Genomic DNA, 7,918 nt, shown 5'->3' with positions numbered 1-7,918 from the left:
CTGAGAATCTGTTCCTGGGCTCAGAAGAAGCGGAATGTCTCTGCCTAGTGACCCAGGGACATTCACAGATACGTGATCCACGGTGGGTGTGCTCCATCCCAGTTTGATGGGATCCCTGGTCCAAAGCACGTACCTAGGCTCCTGGCTCTTCCAGGCAACTGGTGAGAACTCACAGAATGCATTTTCTTTTTTTTTGAGACAGGGTCTTGCTCTGTCTCCCAGGCTGGAGTGTGGTAGTATGATCATGGCTTGCTGCAGCCTTGACCTCCCCAGCTCAAGTGATCCTCCCACCTCAGCCTCCCGAGTAGCTGGGACTACAGGCATGTACCACTACACTGGGCTAATTTTTTTATTTTTTGGCAGAAACAGGGTTTTGCCATGTTGCCCAGGCTGGTCTTGAACTCCTGAGCTCAAGCAATCCACCCGCCTCTGCCTCCCAAAGTGCTGGGACTACAGGTGTGAGCCACCGTTCCCGGCCTAAATGTGTTTTCTTTTTCTTTTTTCTTTTTTTTTTTTTTGTTGAGATAGAGTCTCGCTGTGTCGCCTAGGCTGGAGTGCAGTGGCGTGATCTCGGCTCACTGCAAGCTCCGACTCCCAGGTTCATGCCATTCTCCTGCCTCAGCCTCCTGAGTAGCTGGGACTACAGGCGCCTGCCACCACATCTGGCTAATTTTTTTTTCTGGTGTTTTTTTTTTTTATTATTATACTTTAAGTTTTAGGGTACATGTGCACAACGTGCAGGTTAGTTACATATGTATACATGTGCCATGTTGGTGTGCTGCACCCATTAACTCGTCATTTAACATTAGGTATATCTCCTAATGCTATCCCTCCCCGCTCCCCCCACCCCACAACAGGCCCCAGTGTGTGATGTTCCCCTTCCTGTGTCCATGTGTTCTCATTGTTCAATTCCCACCTATGAGTGAGAACATGCGGTGTTTGGTTTTTTGTCCTTGTGATAGTTTGCTGAGAATGATGGTTTCCAGCTTCATCCATGTCCCTACAAAGGACATGAACTCATCATTTTTTATGGCTGCATAGTATTCCATGGTGTATATGTGCCACATTTTCTTAATCCAGTCTATCATTGTTGGACATTTGGCTTGGTTCCAAGTCTTTGCTATTGTGGATAGTGCTGCAATAAACATACATGTGCATGTGTCTTTATAGCAGCATGATTTATAATCCTTTGGGTATATACCCAGTAGTGGGATTGCTGGGTCAAATGGTATTTCTGGTTCTAGATCCCTGAGGAATCACCACACTGACTTCCACAATGGTTGAACTAGTTTACAGTCCCACCAACAGTGTAAAAGTGTTCCTATTTCTCCACATCCTCTCCAGCACCTGTTGTTTCCTGACTTTTTAATGATTGCCATTCTAACTGCACACATGGCTAATTTTTTGTATTTTTATTTTTTATTTGTTTTTAGTAGAGACGGGGTTTCACTGTGTTAGCCAGGATGGTCTTGATCTCCTGACCTTGTGATCCACTCGCCTCGGCCTCCCAAAGTGCTGGGATTACAGGTGTAAGCCACTGCATCTGGCCCCTAAATGCATTTTCTTGGTAACTAGAGCCAAGCAATTCTGGAGGGGAACATGCTATAAGGAAACCATTCATTGATTTCTTCATTCTTCCACTCTGGCAGAGGCTGCACTGGGAATTGGAGGATAGCAGAATGAAGAAGATACAGCTCCTGTTCTCAAGGGGTTTGTGGTTTAGTGGGAGCTGTGAGCAGGCTCTGTGATGTGTGTGTTTAATGGCAGTGGGCAGCACAGCCAGCCACCTGCAGAGGGGGAGGGGTGCTTCTTAATTCCTGGGTGCTTTTAATCTGCGTGTGGGGGCAGGCCGACCTGCAGGAACAAACTGCAGTGCATCAGACTATGGGGTATAGTTCTGGGACATATTGTGTGATACAGAGAGGGTGAGGTGCCCCCCAGGAGAGGAAGGCTCTGAACTGTGTCCATCAAGAGTGGCTCTGGGGTTGGCAGAAGTGATCTGTTGTTTCACTGGGCAGTGGCAGCCCTCCTGGCTTTCTGAGATCTAAGAGTCAGGTCGTGCAAATAATCCTGGACCTATTCCAGGGGCCTCTCCCACCACCCAGTGACAAAAGGAAGCAGCTCCAAAGCTTGGGACTTCCTTATGGCCCTGAAGCTAGGAAAGGGAGTGCCCAGGACAGGAACAACTAGTCCACCCTTGCGGGGCTCCCTCCTGGTGTCTCTGCAAAGGGGAGTCGGATCATCCCAGTGAGAGGCGAGAAGGGCAGGCGGGAGTCAGATGCTTTTTCTGTGAGTTAGGATTGCAGTTCTGCCTCCCCCAGAGTATTTGTTATGAGCAAACGCATAATTTGTGAAAGTGTTGGGAAAAGATCAGCTCCAGTGAAAAAATAAAACACTATTCACACTTCTACCTGAATTTTTCTCATTCTGGTGGAATTCCCCCCACCACAAATGAGTTTCTTAAAACCAAACAACAAACCAACCAGCTCACCCCCACCCACCCCATCACAACAGATGTATTTAGTGCCTACTTGTTGTTGGTTACTTACAATGAAAGAAAGGCAGGCAGATGGATAACCTAGTTCAATATTTTATGTGAGATGCATTATTTTACTAAGTCCTTTCCAAACCATATCCATCAGATCCTATCTCCATGGGAGTGGAGAAATTTGAGCAACAGAGACGTTAGGAAATTTTCCTGAGGTCACGGGGTTAGGCAGTAGCAGAGCCAGAATTTAAACCCCAGTCTTCTGTCTCCAAATGACCTGCTTGGCTAATGCTAGATTGACCTTGAAAGGTTATATTTTTATTTGGTTGAGGAGACTCTTTCAGTTCCAGGCGACCAAAACAAACAATTCTTTATGCCATGGCTGGGCTGAAACTTCCTCAGTGAAGGGCAGTGGCTCTGGGAATATTTTACACATCTCTTCTCATCTTCAAAGGCGGCTGAGCCATGGTGTCCTGAGTTCTGTGGTGGCCTCATCTGCAGACTCCCACAAGAATTTGGGGAAATCTTTGCAGGCATGTGGGGGTTGGCCCCTTGGGAAGAACATTCAGACAGTGTGGAGTCATGGCTGGTACCCAGAGCCAAGAAGATGCCCCACTGCTCCTTTGGGATGCCCCACGGGAAGCGCCGTCCCATTGTTGTGGGCAGGATTTTGTGGAACACAACCCCTTGGAGCCAGCTCAGGCACGAGGGTTGTGGGCGGGGGGGGGGCGGGGTGGGGGTGGCCCAGGCAGGGCATGGTTATTGGAGTGGGACAGGGATGGATCTCTAGATGGAAAGTGAGGCCAGCGGCTGGTGGGAACTGGATCTTGGAAGCCCCAGAGAGGGAGCAGCTGCTCTCTCTGTTTCCCGTCTCTCTTGGGCTGCGTGGCTTAGCTCTTTGCCTATTTTTGAGCCTCTGCTCCATTTTCCAATTTGAGCCAGGCTTCCCCTGCTTGCTTTGACTTCTCTGCTCTGTGTGCCCCCTCCAGCTTCAGTTTGCAGGTAGCTTGGTTTTCTAGAGGGCCCCTTGCAGCTGTGACCACACACAACCCTAAATGCCATCACCATCTTACCTACATTATGTTTTTTCTTTCTACATTTTGTAATTTTAAACTAGATGAGGAATTCCATAAAACATGCGAAAAAAGCAAGGATGTGCCCAGTGCTGAAAGCCTGGGCCTGGAGTGAGATTGTGGGGGCAGGAGGCAGCAGTGGCTCCCGGGTTAGCGCTAAGGAGCTGCATTTAGGTTAATGGGGACTGGGCCAGGGCAGGGGTGGGCCTAATGGTGACTTTGGCAGTTGTCTGGAACAGCCCTGGGAACCTAGCTCTGTGGAAGACAGGGCAGGGGTGGTGTCCCCAGGGGAAGGGTGGTATCAACCCACAGACACACTCAAGGCTCAGAATCATTGGAAGGGGGTGGGTGGATGCTGGTCAGTGGGTGCCCAGGCTGGACAAGTGAGTGCCCCTTCAGACACAGGCCTTGGGAGACTCAGCATGTGTTCCCCTCCCCATCACAGAGCGAGGCAATGTTTAAAAACCAGAATAGATGCCTAGGAAGCGGGTAATGTGGCCATTCCAGGCACCTAGAACAAGAGCAGGCTTCAAACAGGGAGGCCTGTGGTAAACCCCTCCCATCTCTGGAGCTGAGGGAGGAGACAGGGGAAGCCAAGAACAGAGATAGGAAAAGGGGAAAAGTGGCCAGGGGGACAGACAGAAGGAGGATGGTCTTCTTGACCCCATCACCCTCAGGGCTAGGGGCACAGAGTTGGCCCATCCTGCCAGCCTCACCACCCCTCAGAAGAGGCCACAGTTCTTCTGGCTATGATTTTTTATTTTGAGACAGGGTCTTGCTCTGTCACCCAGGCTAGAGTGCAGTGTGTGATCATAGCTCACTGCAGCCTCTGACTCCTGGGCTCAAGCGATCCTCCTGCCTCAGGATCCTAGTCCCGAGTAGCTGGGACTACAGGTGCATGCCACTGTGCCTGGCTTTTTTTTTTTTTGGTAGAGACAGGGTTGCACTCTGTTGTCCAGGCTAATTTTGAACTCCTGGCTTCAAGATATCCTCCTGCCTCGGCCTCTCACAGTGTTGGAATAATAGGCATAAGCCACCACACCCAGCCCTTCTGGCTGTTCTTGATGGTGACGTCAATCGTGCTCTGCACATTCCGTTTCTCATGTCGGTGACAGCATAGGTGACATGTGAGTGGATCTCCGTGGTGTCCTTGCGCTATTCAGGCCCTCTCACTTACTCTGATGTAGCTGGCAGCCTCGTCAGACTTGCTGACCCCTGTGTACTTGTGGAAGCGGATGGTGGGGGCTGCGTGTGATCTTCTCCTCACCCAGGTCTTTCTGCCTGATGAAGAGGATGACAGACATTTCCATGACCACTTGACACAGATGCTGCCAAACAGCTTCATGTTCTGGTGTGTGTGATTCAGCTTGTCCTCAGCTCAGGCCACAGATACTGAAGGCTGCACAGAAGATGGTGGCTGTGATGCCCTCAAAGCAGCGGGTCCACTGCTGCCCAGACTGCTGACTGCCACATCAGCCATCTTGAAGAGAGTAGGTCCCTGGAGGTGAAGGGCGTCTTTAAGCAGCTCCGCAGCTCGACCTTCTGTGTGGGGGCATGGTCACTCTGTGCCCTGTGGCTCCAGGTCGTTCAGGTGGAAGGCGGCTAAACTGTGGAGCTGGTGTCCTATGGGTAACCAAAGCAGGATGAAACAGATATCCCATGGAGCAAATCCAATGGGCAGCCCAGAGATTCCGGATGACGCTGGGCAGCTTCAGTTTGCAGGTGGCATCTGGACAGGTCCTCAGGGAGTGCACCCTGGCCCACAACTGTGCAAGACATTGCAAACTGTTGCCTGGCATCATCCATATGGAAGGGGTTGGCGAAGTCAGTCTGTAGGTTGCCTGTGGCCTTGACGATGGCCATGATGGCCTGGAGGGTGTGGCTGTAGATGACTGCCCTGCACAGCCAACCTTCCTCCTCTGAGTAACCATCCTCTTGGATGATATGCTTTGAGGTCCTTAGGGCAGGTATCTATCTCTAGTCTAATCAAGGGAGAGCGTGTGGTACAACCATGGCTTCCTACTTCCTAGAGCTGCACCTAAGACAAAGATGCTTTAACAGATCTGCCTGGACCAGGGGCTAGCTGAGGACGTTTGCTTCACTCCAGACCGTCAGCGGGAGGGCAGAACCTGGAGCATGGATTCCCGGGCTCAGTGTCTCGTGGTCTGATCTTTTCAGAGTGGGCAGCTGCCTCTGAAGGCTCTGAGCTGGGAGACTGTGCTTTTGGGGAGGACCATGAAACAGCCATTGGCTGGTGGGTTTCCATTTGAATTCAAGTCATTGGGAGCCCATGAAGAAGACAGAGTGCTATGGGAGACCCACATCCACAAACTCAAGAATCTAATAATACCCTGCTCTGAGCATCTCCCACATGCCAGGCACTGTGCTCAACATTTTATGCAAGGAATCTCATTTCATTCTCATAAGCCTGCCAGTAGAAAAGGACCTGATTACTGCCATTACACAAATGAAGTCACATCCATTCGTTCATCAAGTACTTACTGAGTACTTCCTGGGTACCACGGCTGTACTGGGGATATGATGGTATACAACGGATAATGCTACTACAAGCTAACTATGGACCAGAGACCATGCCAACTAAGGGTTTTACATATATGTATCCTCCCCGCCTTTTTTTTTTTTTGAGATGGAATGTCGCTCTTGTTGCCTAGGCTGGAGTGCAATGGCGCAATCTCGGCTCACTGCAACCTCTGCCTCCCAGGTTCAAGTGATTCTCCTGCCTCAGCCTGCCAAGTAGCTGGGATTACAGGCACCTGCCACCATGCCCAGCTAATTTTTGTGCTTTTTTAATAGAATGGGGTTTCACCATGTTGGCCAGGCAGGTCTCAAATTCCTGACCTCAGGAGATCCACCCGCTCTGGCCTCCCAAATTGCTGGGATTACATAGCGTCCGGCCCGTATCCATTTTAATTCTTAGAACAATCCTATGAAAGAATTTCCATTAAAAAAGTCATATCCCCATTTAATTAAAGAGACTTCCCTTTTAAACCCATTTTACAAATAAGAAAACTGAAGTCCAGGGAGGTTAAGTTCCTTACAGAAGGACACACAGCTAGTAAGTGTAACAATGTGAATTGGAGCCCAGGCCTGATGGCCTCTTATCATGCAATACAAAAATTCTGGGCAAAGATGAATCTCTGCTGGCCAAGGGGCAGCCTGGGGAAGAATGTTGTCATGGCCTTGGCCTAAGCTGGTTACTATGTATGTTGAAGTGGGGATGGGGGGTGGGGTTCTTGCGTGTGCCCCTCCCACCTTCCTCCTTAATTTCTGCCTCCTGTCCTCGATCCTGCTCCTCCTGCCCGGTGCTCCCCATCTCAGGGTCACAGGGATGCTTGGCCTCCACACTGTGGCACTGTGTTTGTGTCTGGGAGCTCTGCAGGCCCAGCTGGCTGAGCAGGGCCATGTTTGTCAGCGCTGCTCCTGCCAGCCATGTCCCCTGTGCCCCTGTGGACTCTCCTGATGTTGGAGTCACGTCTTTATTGAATAATAAGCTGTGTGTGTGTGTGTGTGTGTGAGAGAGAGAGAGAGAGAGAGAGTTAGACAAAAGGAGGCCTTGGCATTAGGCCTTTTAATGAACAAAGTGACAAGGTGACTGTCCTTAATTGGCTATCACAACAGCCAACCAGGTCCTGCTCCCTCCATACAGGCCTCCTGCCTCCTTGAAGTGGCAGCCACCACTCGATGCTCGGAAGGCTGGGGAGCAAGCAGCAGCTTTTCTCTCACTCTCTGGATCTGAGACAGCTTCTCCCCAGCAGGCACCAACTGGCTTGGCTGGCTTTCTGGAACCTGGGTGACAGCCTTCTCCCCTCTGCCTGGTTGCCTTCATTGCATACAGAGGGAGATTTTGGCTGTTAGTTTGAAGCTCCCAGGTCATTATGATAAACTCCTTGTGTTAGAGCTACCGCAGAAGCCACCACTGAGAGTATGTGGTGAAGGGGCCAGTCCTATTTTCGAGAAGTTGGGAGAATGAGAGAAGACCTTGGGTTCCTGTTGCTTCAGGATTTCCATTTTAGCTGATGAGAGAAAACACTTACCAATGTCAGAGCCCTAACCTAGCAAGAGGTGGCTTTGATGTCATGGAAAGAGCACTAATGTGGCAGTCAAGGGACTTGGAGCCAAGTTCTACTAAGATAGTAAGTAGCTACTAATAGTATATAGTGCTTACTATGGGTGAGCACTCTTCTAAACACCTTACATATTTTAATTCACAACAACCTATGAAATAGGAACATTACTTCCTCTATTTTATAGTTGATGGAATTGAAGCGGAGGGTGCTGACTGGCTCAAGGTCACAGAGCCATTAGAGGCAGAGCAGACAGTCACGAGCCACTTCCC

Source organism: Pongo abelii, chromosome 8 (genome assembly GCF_028885655.2).
Source record: "Pongo abelii isolate AG06213 chromosome 8, NHGRI_mPonAbe1-v2.0_pri, whole genome shotgun sequence".
NCBI classification, from domain to species: domain Eukaryota; kingdom Metazoa; phylum Chordata; class Mammalia; order Primates; family Hominidae; genus Pongo; species Pongo abelii.
This window is presented reverse-complemented; position numbering follows the sequence as displayed.